At 43.5% G+C, this 26,348-nt stretch overlaps 1 long non-coding RNA gene across 1 annotated transcript; it reads left to right on the top strand.

Annotated features, from left to right (window-relative positions):
* Window positions 1-4,928: 4,928 nt before the first annotated feature.
* LOC135312847 (uncharacterized) lies at window positions 4,929-25,354 on the top strand. The gene is made up of 4 exons (XR_010372466.1): window positions 4,929-5,468; window positions 10,606-10,765; window positions 11,143-11,213; window positions 24,953-25,354. It is a non-coding gene; the product is annotated as an uncharacterized LOC135312847 (long non-coding RNA).
* Window positions 25,355-26,348: the final 994 nt, after the last annotated feature.

The following is a 26,348-nucleotide window of genomic DNA, read 5'->3' as shown; positions in this document are numbered from 1 at the left end:
TTGGGCACTGGTGCTGATTGCGGTGGGAAGGGAGATTCGCACAATCCATGTGCCTGTGCAGAGAACCTGCTGTGAGGAACCACTTGGGAAAGGAGGGCAAATGGACTGGTGCGAAGAACAGAGAGAGAGGAACAAAAAACCTTTTGCAAATGAAGCCACAACAGAAATTTTGTTTTGGCAGCTGGACAGGCATGTGAAAGCCCAGGCAAAATATAGGTGGGGGTAAAAATTGCTGCCAGCCTTGGAGACAGTGCTCCCAGATTTGCACATAGAACCAAGATTTTACCTCCAGAAGCATAATTCTTTTTTTCTTCCAAGCCATTCGTCAGCCTGCATTGGGTGGAAATAAATCCCTACCATCTGCAGGAGGGCACCGAAGAGGTCCTGCGAGCTTCTCTGTGGGTAGGTCTCCCTGTTCCCCACATTTACATGCACGCTGCACAGACATGGCAAGATCTTGAAAAGCACAAAGGGCATCCAACTCACTTTTCATTGAAGAGAGAAGAATGGGTGCCTAGATGGCACCCAGCGAGGCCAAAGGAACGGGGACAGATGGCTGAGCAGGTTCTGGGGACCAGAGGAAGGTGCATCTGAAAAGCAAAGGAGAGAAGCTGCCAGGCTGAGAGGGAAGCCCTGGACAGCTGGCTACAAAATGCTGAATGGTGAGCCATTAATGTTTGGGGGCTTTTAATTAAATAAAAAGTAAAAATTTTATGTACTTCTTGCAAGAGCTGGGATCTTGAAATGAACCTGCACATCTTTTCACTCATGCCTGCTTGAAAGCGAGAGCCTGCAGGTGTCTTCTGAGAGCAGGGCTCACTTTTCCAAATATGCCAAGCTGACCTTGGCATATTGATCAGGCCCAGGAATCACCTGCTTACTAGGACCTAGGCTCCAAGTTGTCTTCTGCTTGAGAGCAGCCAGCGATACGTTCTCTTCTCCCTGGAAAGCAGCTTCACTGGCTACGGCAGCAACTCGTCCTCCTGCTTGGAGTGGGACCAGTGAGCAACCACAAACAAGAGTAGCCAGATGACGAAGGAGGACGAGACTTGTAATCAAATGGTTTGATGCTCCCCAGGCTGGCTTCAATCTGTGCTGCCTGGACACTTCATTTGTTGTTTTACACTACGCTGGCAAGGGATGACATCTGATGGTTCCTACTAGGACACTGGTGTGAACGCTGGGGACAAACTGTGCTATGGCTGTAAGTCTAAAATGAATTTTGTCTCTTGTCTGCCATAGTGATGTATTTTTCTATGGCAAACTCTTGAGTACTAATGGACTGTCTGATAGCTGTGGAAAGAGTAGCAGTGTGATTTCTAGTAGCTCTGGGCAAATTCACTTATACTAAAATTAAATAGCCACAAGGAGCTATTTCACAAATTTTTGCCAGTTCAAGCTCAAAAGGCACAAGGAAGAGGCTCCCCAAAAGCTTATTTTAACCACAGACCCTGAGAGGTGAGGATTGAACTCTGTAGTGACAAGATCCGTTCGTCTGTGTGGGATTCAAATGGAGTCAATTGCAAATCAAGTTGTCAGGCAAGTCCCCTAGTATCTCTTTCCCTCCCAGAACAGTCTCAGCATTGTCATTACTGCAGGCAACTCTACCATTTGCATCTCCCACTGCAGTTATTAAAGGTGTTTAAAACATGCCAGCCCGAATGTGTCATCCTCATCCTGCACTTCTTGATGCCCCAAAAGAAATTCCTGGTGCCTTCAGCAGAATTCTACAGATGAGCAGAGAAGAGGAGCCTGGAGAAGATACTGGTGCTGACTATGGGCTTTTTTGTGTTGTATCTTAACTGGTGTGCAGCCCACAATTATGAACCGGAGGAAAAACCTGAGGAGCAAACTTCTCCCTGAAACGTACCCGCTGTTTACAGGCAGGTGGGAGTGATGGTCTCCCGGCTATGCCGATACCTGAAGTTCTCCTGTTCTGGAACAGATATTTTGGGTCACATTGAGGAAGATACTTAATCTCCCTGTGTTTCCATTCCCCAAGTGAAAGACAAAAATAGCAGCACTGCCTTCCTTCCAGCAGAGTAGAGTGCATTAAAACTGCAAGGTGATGGGAGCCCTGGCAGTGCCTCGATGGAAGAGATTCATTTGAATACACTTGTTGTACATCACGCACTCAGCCCTGAGTTTTAATCTTCTCCTCCCCTCCATCATTGTAATCTAAATTTCCTTGAGCTCTCTCACTGGAGCACAGTCCCAGTTTAATCCCCACCTCATTTGAGTGATTCCTCCAATTTCTCCTATATGCAAATGGCAAGGCTTATGTTAGCCCTTATCCCTCCTCTAAGTCTATCACAGGAGGGTTGCTAATGTTGCCTTTGCAGGGAGCACCAGCAGTTTATTTGGGAGCTTGTGCAACTTCTCTGAATAATTTCTCTTCAGTTTTTTCAGTCCGGTGACTTGCGTTTCACAGTCTTTTCCAGACCTGCTGAACTTTCTTGTGTTTGCGGGGTTAGAATTCTGTTTACCTTCAAAGTGGCAGCAGCCTGCCCTTCCTCTTCCCTCCCACGGGATGTTTTGATGTTTTGGTCCGGGCAGAGGTGCATGGGGTAACCCTTGCTCACACTGACAGAAGCACTGTATTTTTTGCAGAGGTGCAAGCTTGGCAAATGGCAGGACCAAGCCCTATATAATTCCCAATTTACTAGCTTATAATGCTTAGCAGTATTAGCAGTACCTTCTTATCATAACAACAGTATCTACTCTCAGGAACACTATTCATGCAGCAGTGTGTTATACCACAAGTAATTATATTACTTATATTCAATTTGTATCATTACACGTAATTCAACTGTGCCTGCATAGTATCATATTTCATTAATGCTCAATGCAGAACAGCGTCACATAAATACCCTCCTTGGCACTTTTCATTTGAAATTATATTCTAGTAGTAATTAAAATGTAGATCAAAAATTATATATCCCAACTATTAAAAATATAGAAATAAAAATTTCTGGTGTATTAATAGAGAAAAAAACACCAATTAAAATTCATTGCCCTGAAAATGATCACTCTACAAATTTAAGGAGATGCTGTCAAGTTTGGTAACTCCAGAAATAACAAATCTTATTTGCCTGCAATTCTCTGCAAATTTATCCCAATTCTGTGTGTCCTTGTCATGATAAAATGTTTAAGTGAGTTTTAGAAAGCAATGAAGATTCAGTTATTTATATGCAGCCCTATGATATGAGGGCAGCACCACCCTGGCCTTGAGGGGCCAGTACCTCTGCTCTGTTGTTAGCATGACCCTGACACAGCATCCCTGGATGGGCTGTGAATAATGCTGCAGAGAGGGGACAGTCTGTGTAAGAGTAACTTGGCCAATGGTCCTTCCAAGAGGGTCCTGGTCTCCCCAGAAACCCCACACAAGACCCGCAGCTCATGGGGGCTGCTGAGCTATAGGGTTATGAGACATTTCACACCATGTGAACGTTATGTTTGTTTCACTTTTGGAAGTCTACTGTATGGAATCTACTCCAGTAACACAGCATAGGCCTTGTAACTTCATCTGAACTACCAAGACAGTCTAGAGGAACCTGCCAAAATCTCCTAAAAAACTCAACAATAAAAAAATGCACCTTAACCCACACAGCCAAACATTGTTTGAGGAAGTCTGGTTGTTCTGAAGGCTGTTAGTGACATACCAAATGCGCTTTGTTCCCAGGAATACCTGCTATATGATGTGTAATTTAAGTAAAAGGTGTTTGTGTACTTCTTTGCCTATTAAAGAGGGATTTACATTCTGGGAGCTGGTGTGTGGGTTGCAAACAATGGATGGTGGAGACTGAGGTGGAAAAGCCACAGGTGAGCTCCTGGCAGCAGCAGAGAGAGGCTGTGTTTTTAGCATGCTCCTCATAGGGACACTGTACATGATTGTTTCTACCTTATTCAAGAAGAAGAGCTTGCAAAAAGTCCTGTAATATCACCAGATTTCTCTATCCTTGTGAAAATAAACCTATGAGGTGCCAAATTTAAGTGAACTTTTTTTGGAAGCATTAAAGGGCACGTTATGTCACCTGTGCCATGCTGCAGGAGGGAAGAGATTTCTAATAGACTATTTATAAAATGAAGTACCAGGACCTAGGGTCAGTTGTCACCCCACCTCATGGTGACGAACTCCTCTTTGTGTCAGCAAGTGAATATGGATATTGAAGTCTATCCTGTGCCAAGGACTGAAGGTCAAGTCCACTTAGTCTTATGAGACAGCTGTATCTGGAAGGTTTGGGGCAATCCAGAAGGGGGTGAGATGGATTTAATTAACATAGAGAACTTCTGAGCTTTTCCAGGAAGCAGGAGCATTTTCAGCTTTCAGTATAAGGTGAAGAGGAGAAGAGGGCAGAATGCAGACAGAAAATAATATTAAAGCACACATGAATTACCTTTTTTGTAAGACAGATACCAAGTACACAGAGACAAGACATGGCCCATCTCTAACTTAGGACATATGTTAAAAATCTCTATGATTTTTAAACTATTCCTTGAACATCTCTCTAAAACTATTGGCAGTTGAAAGCTAGATGAAGTAGCTATTTTATCTGGCAAGCTTCCAAGCAAAATTTCCTGCCGATGCTGGCTCAGACAGATGGAGATTTCGGGGGGGAAAGAACAAAGTGCCATAGGGCTTTATTGGATGAGCCGTGAAAGGTTTCTGCAAGTTTCTATCACAAGGTTTATGAACCTTGGGCTTGTTAACTTCAATGCAGTTTTGTTCAGTGTTTTAACCCTGCTTTATTTCCTTTGGTCCAGATGACACATTTATACATCCTCAGAAAATTTAGTGGGATGCTCTTCAAACAACATGTGACTCTGCACAAGTAAGGGCAGAAACTTGCTGGTTTTACCTCAATATATAAAAGTTTTTTAATATTGCTGTATAAAGTGCTTTTCTCTTGAAATGTCTTTTTTTGGTTAGGTCATGCAAATTTAGTGCTGGCTGTTGCTTCTGTAAGGTGAAAAGTATGAACAATTCATGAATATTTCATCATTTGTTTCTGCACTGGTCAGAAATGATAATTTGAGCTCCAGACTGTAGAGATTTAGCAAAAAGACTTGGACACTCAGAGGATAAAGATTTTTTTTTAAAAAGTGCTTTTGAGAGGATTTTTCCTTGCCAGTGCTGATTTGTAGACAAGTTGTCTAAAGGATATGAAGCTGGGATAATCTATTGAGGGTACATATTTGGGCTGTGCTACTGAAGCAACTCATGATCTGCAATGCATTTAACACTATAATGTTATTTTTTATTTACCTTTTTTTTCTTTTCCTTCAGAGAACAACTGAAAGCACCGTGTCACCCAAGATCGCAGGCAGAGCATCATACAGAAGGCAGCCTTGGGCAGAGTCTTCATTCACCTCAGGCTTGATGTGCACCACCATCTTCCTCAGGACATGAGCACTGCCCTGGAAAGGCTGTGAAGGGGAAAGTGTCAGCAAAGGTGTTATAGCTAAAGGTGCATCAGCCTGGATTCTTCTCTTAAGATTTCCTTTATGTTTTGCTGTAATGTCTGTAGCCAGCTACCTTGCTCTCTTTTATGCAATTGGCCAACCTATGAGAGACCCCAGGGGCTAGAATTCAAAAGCAATGTTGTTCTTTGTAACCAGTGTGCACTAATAATTTTTATGCTAGCTTCAACTAAGAAAGGAAGGCATTTTTTCCAAGAAAGAGGTGTTTATGGGTTTGCAGTACCAAGACTCTCTGTGCGAGAACCCTAAAAGCCAACGTTGGAACTGGGAAACGTCCCATGGGAACTAGTTGGCTAATAGGGCCCTATACATGCTCTGCTAGTTCATCTGTGCTTATTGCTACTGGTGGTGGAGGGGAAGTAAAACATCAGTTTGAAAAAACACCCAGAGATGAGAGCCTATCTTTCAGAGGGCTCAGCTGGTGAGAGCCACAGAGCAGGAACTGGTGCTATTTTCACAGTCTCTTAATGACTTGTTCTGTGTTTACTCCCTTGCTGCTCTTTGGGTACACCTGAGTGACACAGCAAAAAAGGCTTTTCGTGACAAATTGTCCCTGCTTTTCCAGCTGAGTGGTGCATTGCCGTGGGTTTTTCTCTGCTGTGGTGCTGCAGTGACTCTATTATGCTCTGAGGAGACAGTCAGCTCTAAAAGAGCTGGTTCCTGACGTTACCAAGCACCCCTTGGTGCTGAGCCCATCCCACTCGCTGCCATTGCTTCACCGAAAGAAGTGATGACAGCAGATAAGCAGCCCTTCAACCAGCTTTGTGAGTTCAGGATGCACTTGGGAGATGCCTTTGATGTTGACAGCAGCCATGCAAGTGTTTAGGTACCCAGTTTCTTGAGGCACTGAGCAGTTGAAGTTCGCGCCAATTTTCTCTGGAGTAATGAGCACTCAGTGCTTCCGAAAACCTGCCTATTGGACAGCCTTTGCCTTGACCTGAGAGTACAGCTGCACCACTAAATACAGCAGGCCAGTGCTGCTCACTAGCCCTGAGGGCAATCAGTGTGACCCAGCCTGTGTCCCTACAGCTGAGATGTCTTCACCCCTCAACCAGGGTGGCCTCACCCATGTCTGACCACAAGCCAAGAGTGAGTTGGCACAAGCTAAATCCATGCCAAGGAGTATGCTCAGCACAGAACCAGCATTGGATGATCCCCAGATAGTGCTCAAGCCCTGGGCATGTTCAGCACAGATGTGGTCTCAGAGATATGGATGGGCCATGGGGAATCTGTATGCTGCAAATCCCCTGTCCTTATGCAGCACGAGAAGGGCAGGTTGGTCATTGCCAAGTTTCAGTGATAAACCACAGGAAAAAACTCACTGCCTTGTTGCTTTCTGAATTTACAGGAAGGGACTGATCTCCTGGCTGCAGGAGTAAGGCTTAGCGAAGAAGGTCCTCCTGGGGCAACTTGGAGAGCTACTACAATAGCACCCAGGGTGGATTTGAGCTTGCCTGTTGCTGGACCATTTCATGGACACAGCGGGCAGATGAGATGCTAGAAAAGTAGCAACTGTCTTAGCTGCATCCCTTCAGCACTGACTGCATTGGCTCTCCTGCTCTTGCTGCCCCACTGCCCTGTTGCATGTACTTCTTGCTGCTTCTTCCTTCAAGTCCTTAGGAGGAAGGGATGGATGATCATGCTGGATGTGACACATATATGTGCATCAGGAGCAACAGCTGGTGTTACCCAGGGGGAGAAGTCATACGGATAAAAAACAGAAAATGAATCCCTGGTCTCTCAGTGCTCCCAAAACCAGCATGCAGTAAGGGCTATATCATTGCAACGCTTTTCGCTTTCTCAGAGCCAAATGCCAGCAGCTGAGTTATCTTCATTTTTATCTGTATGATGGGCTTTTCTAAGATTGTATTGTTTTGATTGAATATTCCTTCGGTCTGGTTAGATTTTCTACCACCATCAGTCCCAAGGCAGGCCTTGGAGTCTTCTAATGAGGTCAAGAAGCTACGGCAAAATGTAGAGCAAATGGGAAAAAGCAACGTTGGTGACAGTCGCTTACAATTTTAAAGAGCAAGAGCCATCCTCCCTGGCAGGCTGCCCTTTTTCATCTGTAATCTGTCCTACAAAGTAGATGGGAGATAACTTACTGGAAGATCCCTCCCCTGTACTGATAAAAGAGGTTTTAATTTACCAGTATGTTAGCTTGGCACTGCAAAGCAATATTAGAATGACTCCCCTCAAGCTTAATGCAGTTCCAAACCCTATTTATAAACTTATAAGTAAGGAGCTGAGGATTCATTGTCCTTTAGATGAAGAAGAGGAAGAAAAATGACACGTATGTCTTGAAGCTTCCCTCATTTAATAAGCACAAATATTTTGTTCTGATGCACTACCTCCATCAAAAAAAAATGTCATTTTTCTGAGGTTAACCTCTGGTTTTCTTAGGAGAAAAAAAAAGGAAAAAAAAAAAAAGGAAAAATTATCACCTGTGTACATAGGAAAGCGGAGGCACAAAGAGGGCAAAAGGCAAGAGACCTGTTCTGCAGAGCTGGAAAAAGATGACATCACTGATTATCAGAGTAGTAATTTGATCACAAGGCCTTTAACTTTGAGGGCGGATTAGCTAATAATGCAGTTAGCAAGGAAAATACCCATATTGGCACTTGTAATATGCTGGGCTAATCTGTCACTTATTTTGTTATGCATGTGTCTACCTACAGCAAGAATCAACACTGTTTAGAAAATACTTTTTTTCTTCCCATAACCTTTGAAGTTAAAAAAAAAAACTTCATTGGCTCTTTCCCCAACCCCAGCATTTGGGGCAGGGCAGGATGGTAGTGTTTAATACATATGTCAGAAAAATAGATGTTTTTAAATCTTATTTCCTGAAAGAAAACAATTGGCTTTTTATAAAAGGCTGTCCTACTTTTCTGCCTGTCAGATCTTCCTTTAAAACTTCTGCATCCCTTGGCCAGCATTAACCATGCTTGCTGGAAGCATTGAGCTCTTGGCAGTAATTAGTCTTACAAATTTCGTGTAGCTACAAAGAGAGCGAGGGCAGAAGACAGTGCCTTCTGGAAGGAGAAGTGAGCAAGACTTGGCAAAAAGCCTTTTGGAAATTTGGAAAATTGAGGGTGTGGGGAAAAAACAACCAAAAAACCAGAAGTCCCTATGCAGTGTAGCATCCATGAGTGGCTGGTGCCCTTGTGCTTGGCTGAGAAGGGCCCACCAGCAATTCCTGAGCATGGCCTGGTCTATTGGTGGGATATCTGTCTACTGTTCCAACCATACTAATTTTAATAACCCACTGATGTTAGAATTTAGTCAAGCTGAGGAAAAGACAAACAAAAGTAAACTTTTTGTGTGTCTCTGATAGCTCAAATTTCAGAGTTAGAAAAAGGATTGTTTTGTAGGCATCCAAACCTTCCTCAAAACTTCTGAGATCAGAGGGTTCCTCCTCTCAGTGTCAGGCTCTGTATCCTGCAAGACAGACTGACTGCAGAGAGGTAAGGAATTATATTTATTCTTAATGGTTTGCATTTAACCATAATGGGAGGTGGTACAAAGTGAGACTGGGAGGATAGAGGCTCTTTGGGTTTCATTAAAGCTCTCTGAAGGCTGCTAAAAACCCCATAATTGGGGTTTCTAATTGGGACAGGGAAACAAATGCCTATGTGCTAATCCTATTAGAGAGTGAGGCTTAAGCCTGGGTATCTGTCAGCATGAACCTGTTCTTCCAGGCTTTGGTAGTGCTGACTTCTTAGCAAACGCTTCCTGCTGTGTGTAAAGTATCGCATCGTTAAGTCTAGGAGCAGAGCAAGTCTATATTAGCTTTTCCCATAGTGATCCCTAGACTGGATCCAAACCACAGATGACATGATGGCAAACACAGCATCAGCTCGATGAAGTCACCGTCTCATCGCTGCCAGCCCAGGCATTAGTACAAGGAGGAAAGAGCTTCACCATGTCCTCACCACAGCCCTGCCTTGGGACTGACTGCCGAAATGGAGCCATACCATGCATGTCATTGGCTGCATGTCATCACAGAGAGGACACAAAAACCCACTGAAGAAACTGCCATCTCCTGCCTGAAGTTTTGCCTGGAAATAGGGACATCAGCCACTACTTTGAGAAGACTGCATTTGATGTCCATCTGCTGCACTGTCTTAGGGGAATTTAAATGCACTGGATTTGGGTTGATGCTGAGCAGAGCGCAGTAAAGAGAAAGACAAAAGCCCATGTTGCAGGACAGATGGATCCAGGCAAAGCTGTTTTTGAGAGCAGACATGTCTAACAAGATTTCATTTTCCACTACTAGAGCTGTATGTCGACAGATTTCAAATATCTTTCTAAGTCCCAGTAGCCTGATTGAAAGTGGTATGTCTTTACCAGACTGGTTATGGGCCTTCTGAAATGTAAGTCTCACTAGCTGCATCCAAATCTTGTACGTTGAGTACATTCCTAATTAAAGCAGATTGGGCCTTTGGGGAAGGAGGGGCTGCAAAGCATTTCCTAAAGTACTTTCTACTTGAATTTCATTTTGAGAAAATATACTTGACGGATGATGCAGGAACTAGGATCGAGTCAAATTTGGGTTTGGTGCATTAATTATACTTGCAGAGTAAGTTTCTGAGGGACAGCCCAAGTGATGAGCCTGAGGTGGCCTAAGGGTTTGACAAAGAGGTTTCACCCTTCTGAAATACATGGCATGAACTTAAAGCCACTGTTAAGTTGCTGACATCTTTTTATTTTAGAAATGCTTTAAAGCTGTTTTCTTCAATCATTTTGGAATGTAAGCTGAAAAAAGCCATTCAGGCTAAACCAGAGAGATAAACTGTCCATCTCCCCTGTGTAATAAACACCAGTTCAAACACAAATGAAATCATCTCTCATCAGATGGGCCCTACAATGTTCTGCCATAGATTTTCTGCTACCACCTACACAAGAAACCATCAGGCAGGAAATCAGAAGGTGAAAAAGTGGTTTATGCAGTAGTGAAGCAGAGCCGGTTTGATGGCTGACACAGGATGATGCAAGCATGGGCTCTGAGGAGGGAAGGGTAGATGCATCTGAGTCACCTTCCTCCTGGCACTATCAGCCTTAGGTTAAACATAAAGTAGTAATTTTGTAGTTGTTGCTTCTACTGTTAAAATTCTTTCTTTGCAGGGATCTGGATGTGTAAATGATACAAGCTGGGTTTATGCTGCTGCTGGGTAAAGCACAGTCCTCATCTGCCTCCAGGTGGGGGATTTGACTTGCCCAGGTGATGCTGCTGATGAACGTGGGGCAAGGGGATATAAATGCTCCCCAGCAGAATAGTAGGATGGTATGGGCCATCCTTTCTTCTGCACTGCTTACTTCTAAGAAAACTACAGAGAAATTCTTTGCTGTTTGTTTTCCCATCATCTCCAGCTACCCTTCAAAATGTTTCATGGTTCCTGAATGCAGCTCTAGAGCTAAAAGGATCCAGCCCTGCAGGTGGTGAAGTTCAAGGTGATGGCCCATCCTAGCTAATGCCATGGGACAGCTTGGGCTTCCCAGCCCTCCCTACAAAGCTCACCACCAATGTGGTCCTGGAGGAGTATCATTTGTTGCCTCAGAGGGGAGTGTCCCAAAGCATCCTCAGGCTCAGAGATAAAGGGTTGCTTGCCTGTTTCATTGCCAGCTCCTTATGTGACTTCTTCTACTTCAATGCTACCTTAGGGTCATGGCAGCCTTGGAGAAGTGTGACATGCTGGAGAGGGGAAAGGCTGTGGTGTGCAGTAAAGGGCTGGGTAAGTGTTTGCTTTCCCTACTCCTCACCCTCAAGCACACTGGACTTACCTACAGTGCCATGAAGTGAAGGTGCAGTGCCAGTTCTACCCCTCTACGTCTCCTGTGTACCAGGAGTCTCAGTAAACTGGGTCTACAATCATGTTGGGCCAGGAGGGTGGTTGCAGGGACGAGGGGAAGGGTGTGGATGGGGCATTGAGCACTCCTGTGTCTTTGCTCCAATATACCTGAGGAATGAGGGGTGGGGTCATATGGATTAGCTGCCCTGAGTGGTGACGAAGTCTAGATCAGGCTGAGCGTGGAAGGCAGTGGGAAAGCTGAAAGCCCTCTTGAATGGTCATTAGGATAAAAATCTCAATTTGATTGCTTAAATGGGGAGAATTCACATCGGCAACCTAAAATAATGCATTAAGGTTTTGGCTGAATTGTGTGACTGAAGTACAAAGTAGATGGTGGAACAAGGTGGAGAATCTCATGCTTATTTGAACCTGCTGTGGATTTGGCCCACTGCAGTAATCATGGAAAAGATGAAATGTAGTTTTTCATGCTTCTCCTACCCCCATGGCTCCTGAATGCTTTAGTAGATATACAGTGAACAGCTGCAAAGCAAAGTGTGTTTCCACCTGCCAGCAGCAGCAAATTAATGAAGTTAGTGTTTTATGAATGCCAAATTACCCCAAACTGGGAGATTCTGCAGCAGATACAGGGCAGTGTAGAGCAGAAAGGAAAGACCACAAAGCTTGGGGGTAAACAAATGGGTCTAACAGTAATAACTGTTGAAGCCAGTCTGAATCATTCTCCAGCTCATTTTTTAAATCATGGCCTTCCTGGTGTTGCCTGTGCCACTGGTGACAGTGTAAAGGAATGTACGTGATGGGAAGGTTGCATTTCTGAAGGCTCGGCTTTATCCATTTGATGAAAAATAAAAAATTAATCTTAACCAGGGGCAAGGAAAAGCTAATTGGAACAACATGGTTTGTGTGCTATTCTGCTTGCAGACTATAACTTGCATCAAGGCCTATCTCCCATGGTCACTTTAAGGCATGTGATGTACTAAGCAGATTAGGTTATATTACTGTGCAAGGGAGAGAGCTTGACAAAGGATTTTCATCATGAAATGAATTTTTCATCTCTGCTGAATGTATCTGGTGACAAGAGAAATGTAATAATCTGAGGTATCAGCTGTCCCTCTCTACTGCTGGCAATGTCATTTGTGCCTCTTGCATAAGATACTTTCTCTCATGCTTTTCCCCTCAGGAGGAAGAAAAATGCATGTAATGTTTTATTTTGGACAGTGTAGTTTTTCTTTAGGTTTGAAATGGCTATTTCTGGAGCATTTCTTGTGGACTTCTCATTTCTCCTGATGTAGAAGTCTAAAAATATCACTGGTACATCTGCGCTGCCTTGGAGTCCCTAGTGCTCATTGTATGGATAGAAAAGTATGCAGGTAGGGCATTTGTCTACCATACAACCTTGGAGTTGCTATTGCAACTCAAGCTTGTGGGGAATGGGTGGCTTCACAGTGACTATAAAGCCTAGTACTCCCCAAAGCACATCTCTTGCTTTAGGATGGCACAAAGCTGGCAGTGCCATCTCTTGTTCTCAGAAGTATGTAACAGCAGAGACTATAAATGACCTTTCTTTGCAGGGTTAGAGAGATGAGCTAGCACCTGGTTGAAAAGCAAAGAAAGATCCAGAAATAACAAGGCTGCCAGCCACTGATAGCCCTCCTTGGCCAGTTGCCTTCCAGACATCAGTTGCTGGGATAACTCATGCATGTGCTTTGGCTGGTAACATGGGTGTATCTTTCCCAGTGTTTTCTTTCTGGTGTCTTTTCAGGCCCTACTTCTGCCTCTTCTAATCTCTGTGTTTGTAGCTGAATTTCTAGCCCAGGAGCTCACAGGGAGGTGGATTCAGAGCCCCCAGGATGGTATCTAATGAGGCAGGTCTGCTCTAGCCAGGTCAGACATCCAAATACCACATCTTCCTTCCTTCACCCAACCCTAAAATAACAGCCGGTAGTCACCAGACCTAATGAAAGACCTTCTTGCATCGGCTCCCACTAGGTGTCTGACTGAATCGACCTGTCTGGCAGCGTTATGCTCTGAGGATGCATACCTGTCCATTTCTTGAGCCCTGTACCTTTTGGGATGTTTGGTCTGGCAAATATTGAGCTAATTCTAAAAACCCTTGCTTCTTTACAAGAAAAGTATGTGGCATCTAGATGGAAATTTAATGAGATGAGGCTGAAGAGCAAAGCTGACAAAGCAGCGACCTTACCTCTGTGGTGAGCCAGACAGAGTCCATCCTGAGGTGCTGAGATTAATGAACATGTTGGTTCCAGCCAAAAGCTAATTGGCATTATTTATATCATAGGGCTATTTTATTGGGATGCAAATTCCATAGTGCTGAACTCTTTGCTCGAGAGAAGCCTTGAGCTGAGCCAGCACAAAGAATCATTGAATTATCTGCAATTCCTAACGCAAGCATGCTCTGGGGCCAGGGCTAGAGCAATCTATGTGACTGTGGGGTTGGCCATCTGATATGATTTTGCAAATAACTCATGGATGAGGAGTACAGGTTTGCTGTATTTATTTCAGTTTGCAACATGAAGTAACCTGCATACATTTTAGTCAAAAGAGAAAAAAAGTACAGTTATACTAATAAAGAAGCTGTTATTACCAGGAATTCTGAACCATCCATGTCCTGAACACTAAAATCTTGTCATTGCAAAACTATTCTGGCCTTGTTTATAACGTGCTAAAGTTTATCCCTTTGGCCTATTCTGTGTTTTAAAGAATGACTTTGTCTGCTAAATTGTCTGACTAGCCATGCTATAACCTAGGAAGCAAAAGATCTCTGTAAAGTTCATTCAATGCTCATATTTGTTGCAATAATTCTGAGCTTGACACTGGGAAATGAGAGCAGGGGATAACTCTGTTGTTTCAGACCTCTCTGGGTGGCAGTTGGCTCCCTGCAAGGGGAATCAATGCAACCCACAAGCAATGGTTGATTGGAAAGGGGCACTGCATGACAAAAAATAATTTAAACTACAAAAAAATAATCCCAGACTGGGACGTGAATAGGGTTTGAGGGGATAACACTGAAAACAAGAGGTAGCCTTGAGATTAGAGGCAAGGAGGTGAGGTGTGGTGGCAAAAGTGGAAGCGTGAAAGGGAAAAGCAATGTAGGAACTGGTTTTCGTGCTCTGAATTAGTCTGGAAAGCTAGTAAAGGGACAAAAATGCTGAAGTGTCTGGGACAGAAAGCTACGTGCCAGATGATAGACTCAGCTATTATGAATACAGCCTGCTCTGAGCTATAACTGCTCCAGCTCCATCGACGTCAAAGTTAATGAAATTACTAATGCATTTAAGAAATAAAGTTGCTTGACATAGGGTCAAGTGAGTCAGTACTCCATGTCCTGGTGGATGGGCAGGGTGGGCAGGGGGAGGCAATGCTCTGGCATGCTCTCATCTGGGCAATGCCCAGCCGTAGAAATTGCTTCAGTATTTCTGAAAGGCACTGAACTGTGTCATGTATGTGGCTTCCTGTTCTCAACGCCTAATTAAGCACAAGGTCCATGGTTTTGTGGAGATGATCTACGGGTGCATGTCTGAGTTGTACCTTGTGTCCATTTATTTTAACAGGTTTTAGTTCCATAAACTAAGCCACTTTAGTTTTATATGTGTTAAAGGAAGTCATTTTGGTGCAGCAGGCTTCTGTGGCAGGAGTCAGGGTTTTTTTGGGTCTCACAAAGATTAATCTGCTCTTTCAAAGTGCTAATCCTTCCATCTAAGCTGACATGAGAATCCTAACCACCTTTCTATTATAACCCATTACCCACATACATAAATCTGGTCAAGAAAAATCAGTTTCCAGCAGCTAGAAGTGATTCATTTTTGATGCAATCAGAGTCCATGCAGGTTTGACATGAAGTTTCAGCAAGGTAACAGGAATTAAAAGGCACATTTTAGGCTGATGAGACATTCGCATATCAGGATTAATGTACAGTGTAAATAATCTACCACCCCATTAAATGAGAGGCTTACAGGGCATGTGGCAATTGTTAATGACTGCCTCCTAATCCTGCCTTTCACGGCGTGCTAATTTAAGGTCTCCTGGTGCTTTTTGCAGAACACAACTATTTGCAAGTTAGGACTGCACAGGGAAAGGGATGCTAAGCTGAAATTCAAAATGAGAGGCCAGTGTTCGCAATGAATCCTTGCTGCTGTTGCTCAGTGATGCTTATTTACCCTACATGAAGATAAAAGCCACTGTAGAGGGGGAGGAGGAAAAAAATCCTTTGCCAGTTTTAACAAGAAAGGAAGAAGAAAGCATGTTGCTAACACATAGTAAGCTCCCTATTATTGTCACAAAGCCAAGTCCAAAAGACCTTGATTTTTGGAAAGATGTTGAATTGCTCCTATAAAGGTTTAATTCTAGGCACTATAAACACTCCCAGTAAGGCTTTTTTTTCTGTGAAGAAATTAAATAATTATGAAAAAACTACTTAAACCCAGCAAATATTTGCACTGCTGTAATTCCTTGGGCGGTGCCATCACTGAAAGCAGTGCAACACTGGAAGAAAGCTGATAAATGGTATTCATTTAAACTTGCAATTAAAGGAAAAAAATCTTCATTTGATGCTTGGAATGGTTCACACAAATGGTCAAAACTGTCAGCACATCTTGTGGGTATTCTTTGCCATACAGTGACAATTGCAGGGCCCTCTCTGCTAAAGGAAGACAAGATAACTGCGGCACTGGTTTTCACCTCTCAACAAATCCAGCCCTTGCTGATGTGTGATATTAGAGCTGCAAAGCCCTGGCTGTGAAGGTGACCTCCCTGGTGACAGTGACGGCAGCTGGGTTGCTTCTGGGCAATGGGCTTTGCAGGTTTGCATAAGAAACTGCTTGCTCCTGAGCCCATTGCATTATGGTTACTGGCTGAGAGGTTTTATTTGGATGTTTGTCAGTTAGGTTCTGTGCTTCATGTGTTTTAATTAATCAGATGATAAAGTAAAGCTTTTATGATGTTCTAATATGAAAGCTAAAAGCACTCTTAATGCAGAGGTAGTAGCAATTTACCAGTCCAGTTGCTGTAGTCCATCGTGGAACTTGTGTCGATGTGCCTGTGAGGTGTTTTGTTCATTAATTCTGCAACGGTTTCACTGGCAGAGAGACCCTGTCCTTCGCTGGAGCATTTAAAGGAAGCGGAGAGAAAAGAGCTTACAGTCCTTTTTGGATGAAGGTGCTCTTTCACAGATGCCAAAGAAAGGGAATTTCTTGGCTACATCTGCAAAACCCCAGACTGCCAAGGATGAAAGTGGATGCTGATGATGCATGAATGGTGAAGATGCAAAACCCATCTCTGTTTTGTGTGTTTTGAACAGCAAGGAGTATCCTGGCTGTACATGCAAAATCTTATCTCATCAAGTACAGAAACAAAGCTTATTCAGGCAGTTGTCTTTCAAGGACATCAGTCCAAGAGAAAGTTGTACCAAAGCTAATCACTACCACTCAGTTATGCAGTTTTGGGGCAGGGGCTATAATCAGTGTTTCCATTAAAACATCAGTTCAGCCCAGCTTGCCTGGAGCATGCAATTCCTGATGGATATACAGCCCCCTCTTCAGCTGTTCAGTGGTTCCACTACTCTGGCCAGGTCTTGGTTATTCTTCCTCAGTCATGCTTGGGAGACACAAAACCTACCTGTGTATGGCAACATGGGGAGGTAGGTAGAGATTGCATTCATGGCTTTTGCCAGCACAAGATGCAGAAATGTCCTCTCATGAACTCCCTAAACAGCAAATAGTTGGAGGCTGGAGGAGTATTTGGAAGCATAGCTATATGTTTAATCTAATCTTACATTTTTCCTGAGGCATCTGCTTTTGGCTTTGTTAGAGATTGGTATGTAGGGCTACAAGGATGCTTAAGCAGCTTCAGGTCTTAAAACCTTTGGAAAGTATCTGCTTTTGTTTTTGATAAGGATCTGCAGAGCTCTTTTTGCCTCAAGTCAGCTAAAAGCCCTGCATCCTCCCAGAGCAGTCTCTTAAACTATAACCTGCTGATAGGAACAGACCTAGTGCCTCATTTGTTCACTAGTGACAAAACAAGAGCACATGAATTTCCAAATCCCTCTGTAAATAGGTGCTTACTGAGATCCCCTTCTTCACGTTTTGGTTGTGGGGAGAAGAGTATGTGAAAAGCAAGTAGCTCTGAAGCAGGCAAGCTAACCTCTTGCCTGTTGAAGAGTTGGATAAATCAAAGCTATGTCTAAGTTGTAACCAATCACCTTAACTTCCTTTTATGGAAGTGACCATATGGACAAAGAATGCATGTCAAGTTTATTAGTCTAATCTATGTATGTGCATATATGGAGAATGGCCCAATATAGACTCATTGGGGAGCAGGAAATAAGAATGGATCCAATAAGATCAATGAGACTCAGCTCAAGTACCGCACCAGTTGCTCAGGACATGTGGGAGCTCTGGCACTGCTCCTCTATGGGTCTTCTACCCTCATGGGAAAGTCTAACTCAGGGGCCAAAGTTGTTCCATGATGCCACAGATGCTTCGAATGAAAATAAGTGTGAATTGAGTAACAGTGTCCTGAATGGCTACAAAAATGTATGTGAAATTTGTTATAAACCTCTGGAGGCACACACTGGCAAGCAGAAGGCCTATCCTGTAAAGAGAAGCTGCACAGGGGACAGTCTAGTCAGTTCAAGGTGTACAATTGCTATTCATGGACAAGAAATCCCATTTAATAACATCAAGGCTGTGATATGAATGACTGTAAACAAGGAAGCTTATAGCTGAGGTTGGTGCACTGGCCTGGTCACCTGCTAGCAAGGTCTCTTCTGGGTTACCTAACTACAGGAGTAGAGGTCATGGAGACTGCTTGGACCTCTGCAGCTCAGACTGAGGTGCTGCGGTGGGGTGTGCTTGGTCCCAAGAGTGTGCCCAAGCTGGAAAGAGCAAAAAGTGCCTAACACTGTATCTCTGACAAGGTCTCACTAGTCTGTGTTTGTAAATCCATATAGCATACTATTTTACAGTAACCATGGGAACTTTGGTCAAAGATGTCATTAAGTGCAGGGTAGCTAGTCCAAGGGAGGGCAGTCTGAACAGCACCAGACGATGGCATCAGCAGTGATTTTAGACCTTAAACCCACAGCAGTATCTTACTAATAGCTGCTGAGCTTTGGCTGCAGACCCAGCAAACCTTTGGGTCTGGCTTGGCTTTTAATCTAAAGATGTGTGACATTGTGTTGCACAGGAGACTGCCTGAACCCATTTCTTGGTGTCTGTATTTGTTTGGATCAGACCAGAAGTACTGACATTGTGTGTGAGGTAGCAAGTCTTACGTTTCCATCCTGTACTTACAGTATTTAGTCAAAACTGCAAAAAATATGGCAGGGATAAAGCACTGCTGACCAATTTCTCTGCCTTAGTGGTGCTCATCTGGAGTGAACAGAAAGTCCAGAATCAATAAATAGCTTTATTTAGAGAGTTGATGCCAGAGGAGAAAGAGCAAATGCTTTGCAAAAGGCAGAAAGGATTAGAGCAATTATGAAATGCAGAAAATTACACACAACCTTAAGAGACATAAATGGGCTGTTATGTCAGCATTTTAATCATCCATCCTATTTTTAGCACTGTGTTTGGATTAATAACTCTGTCAATAGGATGTCCTGGGTAAATAAGGCTGGGTCAAGGGCATATTTTCCACTCAGCGAGTGAGTTAAATATAGAAACATGTTTTTCATCGTTTGAGGAGAGCTTTTTCAGACGGGGGAGGATGAGGGTATGCTTAGATCCCGCTTGCAGGTAAAGCCTGTTGTGCATGTCTTTCCCTTCTGCCTTTTTCTCATTTTTCAAAGGATGTTTGAGCTCTTCTGTGCCGCGCCCTCACAACTGATGATTCTTAAGGTCTCTCTTCATTAGGTGCTGGAGCTGAGACAGGGCTGTGCTGTAGCCTCCAGCTCCTGTGACAGGTTGGATAACTCACGGCAGCATACAGGCAGCAAAGGTCATGCGAGCCTTATGGGCTTCTAAAAGCAGCGGTGAAACGCTTCTCCCCTCACCTCGCAAAACGCCCTTGGGTCTTTGCTTTGCTAAAAGAGGGAAAAATGTTTTCCTGTAATGGGGTGCTGCACATTATAGTCAGGAAAAACCATGTAGGCTGGGAGAGGAGCTAGGCATCACCCTGCTAAAAGCTGTCCTGTGCTCAGGTGAAGCCCTTTGCATGTGAAAGCAAAGAGCAAAACCCAGCATATTTCAGACTGGGGCAGCTTCATCTGCTGCCTCAAAATGCCAGACTGCCATTCCCTGGCTCTTATTGGTGTGTATCAAATAGAAATGAAGGGTATCAAAGAGATCAGACCCAGAGGGTCCTGGACTCTCATTTTTATAATTGTAGGTGAGGTGCTTTGGGGCTGAATTGTGTGCTGTAATGTTACAGTATTAATGAACTGGTCAGCAGTCCCCACAGAGTGGGCGGGGGGGCAGCACTCCTCAGTGCTGACTCAGCAATGTAACCTCTTGAAAATTGCTTATATTTTTCCTCTTCCTTAAAGCCTGCATATATAGGCTCTGCTTATGTGCAGCACAGCTGATGGAGCTAACCACAGGAATGCAGCAAATAGAAAAACACAGCTTGCAGCTCACTGCAGAGGTCTCCTCTTGTAGCCCTTGCTGGGACTCTGTTATACTCTGTTACGGCCTGCTCTGGCTCCCTTTGAATAGCAAGAGGTTTTATTCAAGTATTTATTGACTGGAGCATAAATCCTCCCCAGCTGCTGCAGACATTTCTGAGATAAACAAAATGAAAGTAGTGGATTTTGTTTAAATTAAATCTCCCAAGCGACTTAAGCAGTCAGTGAAATCTGGATCCACTTTAATTGATTTAAAATAGCCATGAAAAGTTTCAGGAAATGAGACTTTAAGAAATGAAGCGCAGTTTGTCTTGAATACCTTGAAACCTGAGTCTCAAAATCAATGCCTTCCAGTTCTTGATAAGAAGCTGCTTGATGGGATAAAGCCACTGGGAGTCTGGAGACACAGAGGTAGTCAGTTCCTCAGCATTACTCTCATTGCACGTGACAGAAGAGCCTGGTACAGTCTTTCCCGTTTTACAGAGAGGACAAGTAGAGGTGCAGAGCCTGGACAGGGTCCCCCAGTGGGATGTCAGAGTCAGGGGTAGCATTTGCCTTGCTGTCCACTGTGCACAATGTGATTCCCACAGGTGCAAACTCAGTGCCAAAGAATGGATGGAAAATAGCTGAAGAAAACTTTGGGGTTTTTTTTTAACCTAATCTAGGTTAGGTTATGTCACTCACACTTTTTAAACAGTATAGGATCTTATACCATATGCAGGCTGGCAAATTTGCCATTGACTTGATTTCTATTTTCTAATCATCCTCAGCTTCTCTCTGCTTTGTGTTACCGCAGATAAGACACCCTGAGAGTTGTGGTAAGTCCAAAGTGCATTTCAGGTGCTGTCAGTATGGGACAGTTGTGGAAAAGAGTGTCTCAGGAAAGAACTGTGGAGCGGTGTCAGTGTGCTCCAACCTCTTTTGTAATTTCTGCTGCAGACTCCATGTAATACAGGAAAGCCTTAAATGGTTCTGAAGGAGGCAAGTTTGGGAGAAAAGATATGAGTATGCATTAAAAAATTGAACATAAAATCCTTAATTTGAATAAACACAAGCTGGGCCAAGAGTGAGGCTGTGGACTCTCAAACGCAGTAATTCACACTGTGGTGTTTAATGCTCTGAACTCTTCCCGTCTTATCCATGCCATTTATTTGGTCTGTTCCACTTTGGCTGCTGTTTCTGTTTACCTTTGGATAAACACACAAGAAATGTTTTAATGCACACAAGTAGCTGTTGGAGCCTAAGGATCCATAGGGTGCAGGCAAAGGCTGAGCACCTGGGGAAGTGCTGTCAGCTCCCACCATGTGCCTGAGCAGCGGCTGGGCTGCCCCAGGCTATTGTGCCTTGTTTGGTTTTTGTTACAGCCTTGACAGCATATCCAGTAAGGAAATTATTGTACTACCTTATATTTTTTCCACTCTATTAATTATAATACCATTATAATTAAAGTAAATGTCAAAGAATTTTATCAAGTCAAATTTTCCACTTTATTGTTACAAATCAGTATTTTAAACATTTAAGCCCAAATTCGTTTGATTATTAAATCTTTTGTGTTCCTGAACTTTTAAATCTTTCTCATATACATTGCTATTACAATAATAATATTTTAAAAATCTGAATTGCTGTCTGTAATTGACAGACCTTGTGTTTTGACAACGATTTTTTTGATCCTGATTTATAAGCTGTATAAGAGTTCAGTGTATAGATGTAATTTCTGTGCAAGTTCTGACTGACTGCTTTCCTCCGACAGAGTCAGCACATTTTGTAGCTGCAACTACAGCTTGTCAGACGGTGGTTGCTTTTGGTTACAGATCTGGAGAACAGGAGGAATGTGAGCAAACAGCAATACTCTGGTATCAAGAGCCTTTCAGACCAAGCTGCTTGCCCAGCTCCTGAGGGTGAGTTGCGTTGGCATCTGAAGAGTTCTGGAACATCTAGCTGAGATCAGGGACCTCATACTTAGGTAGCAGATGTTAGGCTGGGGTTGGTGGCTTGTTACTTGGGAGACCTGTTGGCCACAGTTTAACTCTTAGAAAAGTTTTCTTGTTTACTGGGGAACAAGCTTGTCCGCTTTTTAACTAGCTGGTGTTTCCAGGAGTTGCTCTGTGGGCACGTACCTCCTTCTATCTAGCAATAAACCACGTGGCATTGAGCTTTCAGTTATGAACCCTCCTGAACTTGGAGAAGAGTTTTGATTTGTCTTAGCTTAAGTACTGTAGTGTGAGGCTTTCTCTGCCTTCAGGATCCTCAGTTTCTCCAGCTATTGGAATATGTCCTTAAGCAAGTCACCATTGCAAGACGAAAAAGACAAGGTTGAGTAAGGATCAGGGTCAACAGGTGAAAGTCTATTTCACTGTTAATGCTTTCCTATCTGGGAGTTTAATGATGAAAGAAATAAAATAATCAGGGAGACTAGTATTAGCTGATGGACTGCTGAAGTGAGCAATTGCTTGTGCTGTCACACAATGTCAGTGTCGAGGAAATTGAGTCACTTCTGTGCTGTGGTCTTTCAGGGTATAAGCTCTCCCATCTAGCTGATCGCTTCAGCACCTTCTTGCAACAACCGTCTGTCTCTGTGATGCTGCCCAGCCGGCATCATCCCACCTCTTTGGTCATGGAGTAATATGAGTTAGAAACTCACCATGTAGCTGCAAACAGTGCTAGGATTTATAACTCTGCCATGCTGACACCTAGGAGAAGCTGCAGAGGTGGATAGCAGCATAGCAAGTCCCAGAGCATCAGGACTACCTGTATGGAGCGATGCTGAGACATCATGTGTCTGTTCGTGAGCTGTTTTAATAACAGTATTTTCTTTCAGAGAGCTTGTCCTAAATATTCAGCACACAAATTCTTGCAATGAAAGGCAACAACAACAAAAATCTCAACAGCTGTTCCTTTGTTGTTCAAACAACAAAAAAAGAAAACCAAGCTACAAAGCACTGCTCCAAGGTCATGTTATTAATTTACAGGGGGAAGCGAAAAGGCATGAAGCCTTTTAGTGAGTTTGAGAATTTACTGTTGTGTGTTTTGAGATGTAAGCTTTCATGCCCTGAGACTCTTGCTGAAAGACATGTAGCTGCACTATTGCTCCTTGAACAGGAGTCCAGGAGCCACAGCCTGGCCCATCCAAGCTGCAGAGGGTCCTGCAGGAGACCCCAGGAAAGGAGGGAATCTTCTCTGTCCCCTCTATGGAGACAGCTGTAAGGCTTGTCTTAATATCACTGCTTTCAAAATCTCTCACAACCTATTCTTCATACAAAGCAATTATGCCTCTTTATCCTATCTGTGCCAACAAGGAAATTCAGCCTTCAGATTATGAGAGCAGTGGTGTGTGCCCATCTAGACGTGTCGTTCTTCAGACAGATGAGAGGTCCAGAAACGTTTCCCACGTGTTTTAAAAACCTATCAGCCTTTCAGTGCTAATTCTGAGATCTACTGAAGGAAGAAACTGCCCCAAACAGTAGATTACCCAGGTGATGTGTGCAGCTGCGGATTTGTTAGACTCATCAGAAGACACTTCTTCCAGCAAAGTGGGGAAACCGAAAGCTGCTGTTAAACAGGCAATCTTCTAATGTCAGTCTGCCTTCCTACCAGCAGGGAAGAGCCCCATGAGGTGCAATGCCCTGGCATATCTCTGTCTGCTCTACCTGCACCTTATTCCAGGAGGGAAGGATCTGAGCCTGCTGCTGCTTCAGCAGGGAACAAATGGTGCTCTCCCTAGCTGATAATTTCCCTACTGCAGCTGATTGTGTCTTGTGACTTTGGTTTTTCATAAAATTAGTGTATCAGGCTGCTTCTGAGTCATTTTTATGCTGTATATTTGCTGCCAAGTCTCCTGGCTCATCAGGAAGCCAGCCTTCCTAACATTCATTAGTAACAGGGTAAAAACCTCTCTGCCCCTGCGGTCTTCTCTAGTTAACACAGTCAGACAAAAACACTACTTACTTGGTTTGGAGAAATCAGAAATTCCCTTTGAGTAGCTGACAAGTTCAGTGGTTTATTGAGATCACAGAGTAAAAGTTGCTTTTGGGGTATAGGCAGCTTTGAAGCTGCTATGAGCCATGTCTGCAAACCTCAGTGTTTAAAAGAGACATCTTATACAGTCCTTCAGTCCTCTTGGTTTTCAGATGTTGCCCATCCAAGAAGCATTAAAGGCAAGTGATGAGTTGTTGTGGTTCAATGCATAAGAACAATGAGACACTGTTTCTCCTGGTCTTGCCCATCTGTTACTTGAGGATTTGTCATGTCAGAGGGAACAATGTAAAGCTGCAGCTTGCCTCCATGCTTAGTATTAGAATAGCTGGAACCATGTTGAGTACTCCTAGATCTGGACTCGCCATTTCCAGAGTAACTCAGCCTCTTCTGGAACATGTCTGGCACAGAGCAGAGGAGCACGCTTTGCTCTTCTCTTCTAGCTCCTGGATACTAGTAGTATAACCACACACATACTTTGAAAGCATGTGAAAATATTTGATTGCAAATATAGCTTGTCATGTCAGCTTTCAGGGACCCTCTCCTAGTTCTCAAAGGCTTTCTGGGTAACCTAAGTTGGTACTAGGTGTGAGATGGGCATCTGCTAATAAACATAGCTGGATGGCTTGAATTTACATGCAGGTTCTCCAATAAAATAGCTGTAGATAAGGATGCTGATGTTGCTACCTCAACTGCATTGTCAATGGTACTTTTTCAATGTGGCTTGACAACTCAACTTTTTACTCCTATGGATTGGGATTTATAAAAGGGACCTGTTTCTACAGGGGACCTGAGAGCAAAGTGGTGGAAGGAGAGTTAAACTGCATTGGTAAATCAGGTTTCTGAATATGGTTGGAACTGCTACTGGACCTATTCATGTTGACTCAAACATTGGAGGTGCTTGGTGGGGGGAGTAAGAAATTCAGGTGCATAGGCTGGATCTTATTTTTTCAGTCGTTCTCCTGTAACTGCACATCTGAGGAGACTTTTTGGTCTCTCTTTTCCTACTCATGAGATGGAACATCCTCTTCTGAAATCACAGCGTAAGTGTGCTATAAACTGAAATGAGGAAGAGAGACCTATTGTGCTAATTTAGAGTTGTCTTTTTTAGGGCTTCTGGACAGAAGAGCAGCAGTTAGCCTGTTTTCTGGGTTGCAAGTATTGCAGGAACAAACCATGTGCAGTAAGTGCAACATGCCTGAGACTTAACCTGTGCACAGACCAACTGTGAAATGCCTGTGCAGTGAGTTTGACAGTTCTCAGAAGAAAAATACCTTCTTTGTTGGAAGCTGTGGGTGAAGCTTCACACAGATTTATGTTAATAATGTATTCCAAAATGTTTTTCATTGGCTTGCATATACTGTCTAGGTCTCCAGACCAGTATATATAGATTTATAAGAATGTCTGGGTAAGGATTATCCTTATGAACCTGTGGGGTCCTTATGTTTGAGCATCATTCCTTCTGTTGACTAACGGTGATACTCTGTGCTGTGCAGATGTGATTCTTGCAGAGATGGGGGTCTCATTTCTGAATCCATTTGGGCATAGAGGCTCTTGCTGGAGAGGGCCTAATTGCTTAAAATGTCACTAGGTTTTACATCTGGAGCAGTGCCTCGGGCACTGATGGGGATCGGCAGAACTTTACAGGAAAATCTGCCCAGTGTCCATTCGCATATGCCTCTTTCAGCAAAAGCTATCAAGTTAATGCTAATTTAGATTCTCACTTAGGCATCTGTAGGTATAATTGCATGAAGCACTGTGCATTAAATTGATTCCAAATCCATGTTTGGATGTAGAGTCTTCAGAAAGTCTACATACGTTAACCTATTTCCAAAATACATTGAACACTGGAGAGCCAAAGTTGTTATGCGCACCCCCCACCCTCTTTTTTTTTTTTTTCTTGAAAACATAATGATCTAAATTTACCCTGGGTTGGTAATACCCTGGTACCAGTTCAGTTCCCACAGCTGTCCCATCGATGTCATTGGGAAGCGGAGCCCTTAAAATTTTTTATAAACCATTTTGCTGATGGTTCCAAGCCCATGGATTACACAGGTTGATCATGCTGGATAAATAAAAGCTCAGACATTCAAGAGAGGCTACTTAAATCTCAGTTGTAGCATGCTGTAATTAATCACTACTGCTCTGTAACACCTGGAACTGGGCAGGACCCTGAAGGCAAAGCTGGTCATCCAAAGCCATCCTGAAACCCGCATGGAAAGCAAAGCGTATATCTTGTTCTTACAGTACTGGAGTTGGTGGTTTTTTTTTCTTTTCATTCTGCAAAGTGCAATCTTAAATATGCACTTTTAAGGAGAAAAAATTCCTGTTACTTAGAACTCCCAGGGAGGACCTAGTGTGGGCATGTCCCTTGATGGCACTGGCAGCTCTCCAGTCACCCTGCCAAGGGGGTGAGGAGCCCTGTCCTACAACACGGTTGCATTGCAGGGGGACACAACTTGCATCCACTGGGCCGATTTGCAAGGAGGAGATTGTAGTTGTCATCA

Source organism: Phalacrocorax carbo, chromosome 3 (assembly GCF_963921805.1).
Source record: "Phalacrocorax carbo chromosome 3, bPhaCar2.1, whole genome shotgun sequence".
In the NCBI taxonomy this organism is placed as follows: domain Eukaryota; kingdom Metazoa; phylum Chordata; class Aves; order Suliformes; family Phalacrocoracidae; genus Phalacrocorax; species Phalacrocorax carbo.
This window is presented reverse-complemented; position numbering and strand designations above follow the sequence as displayed.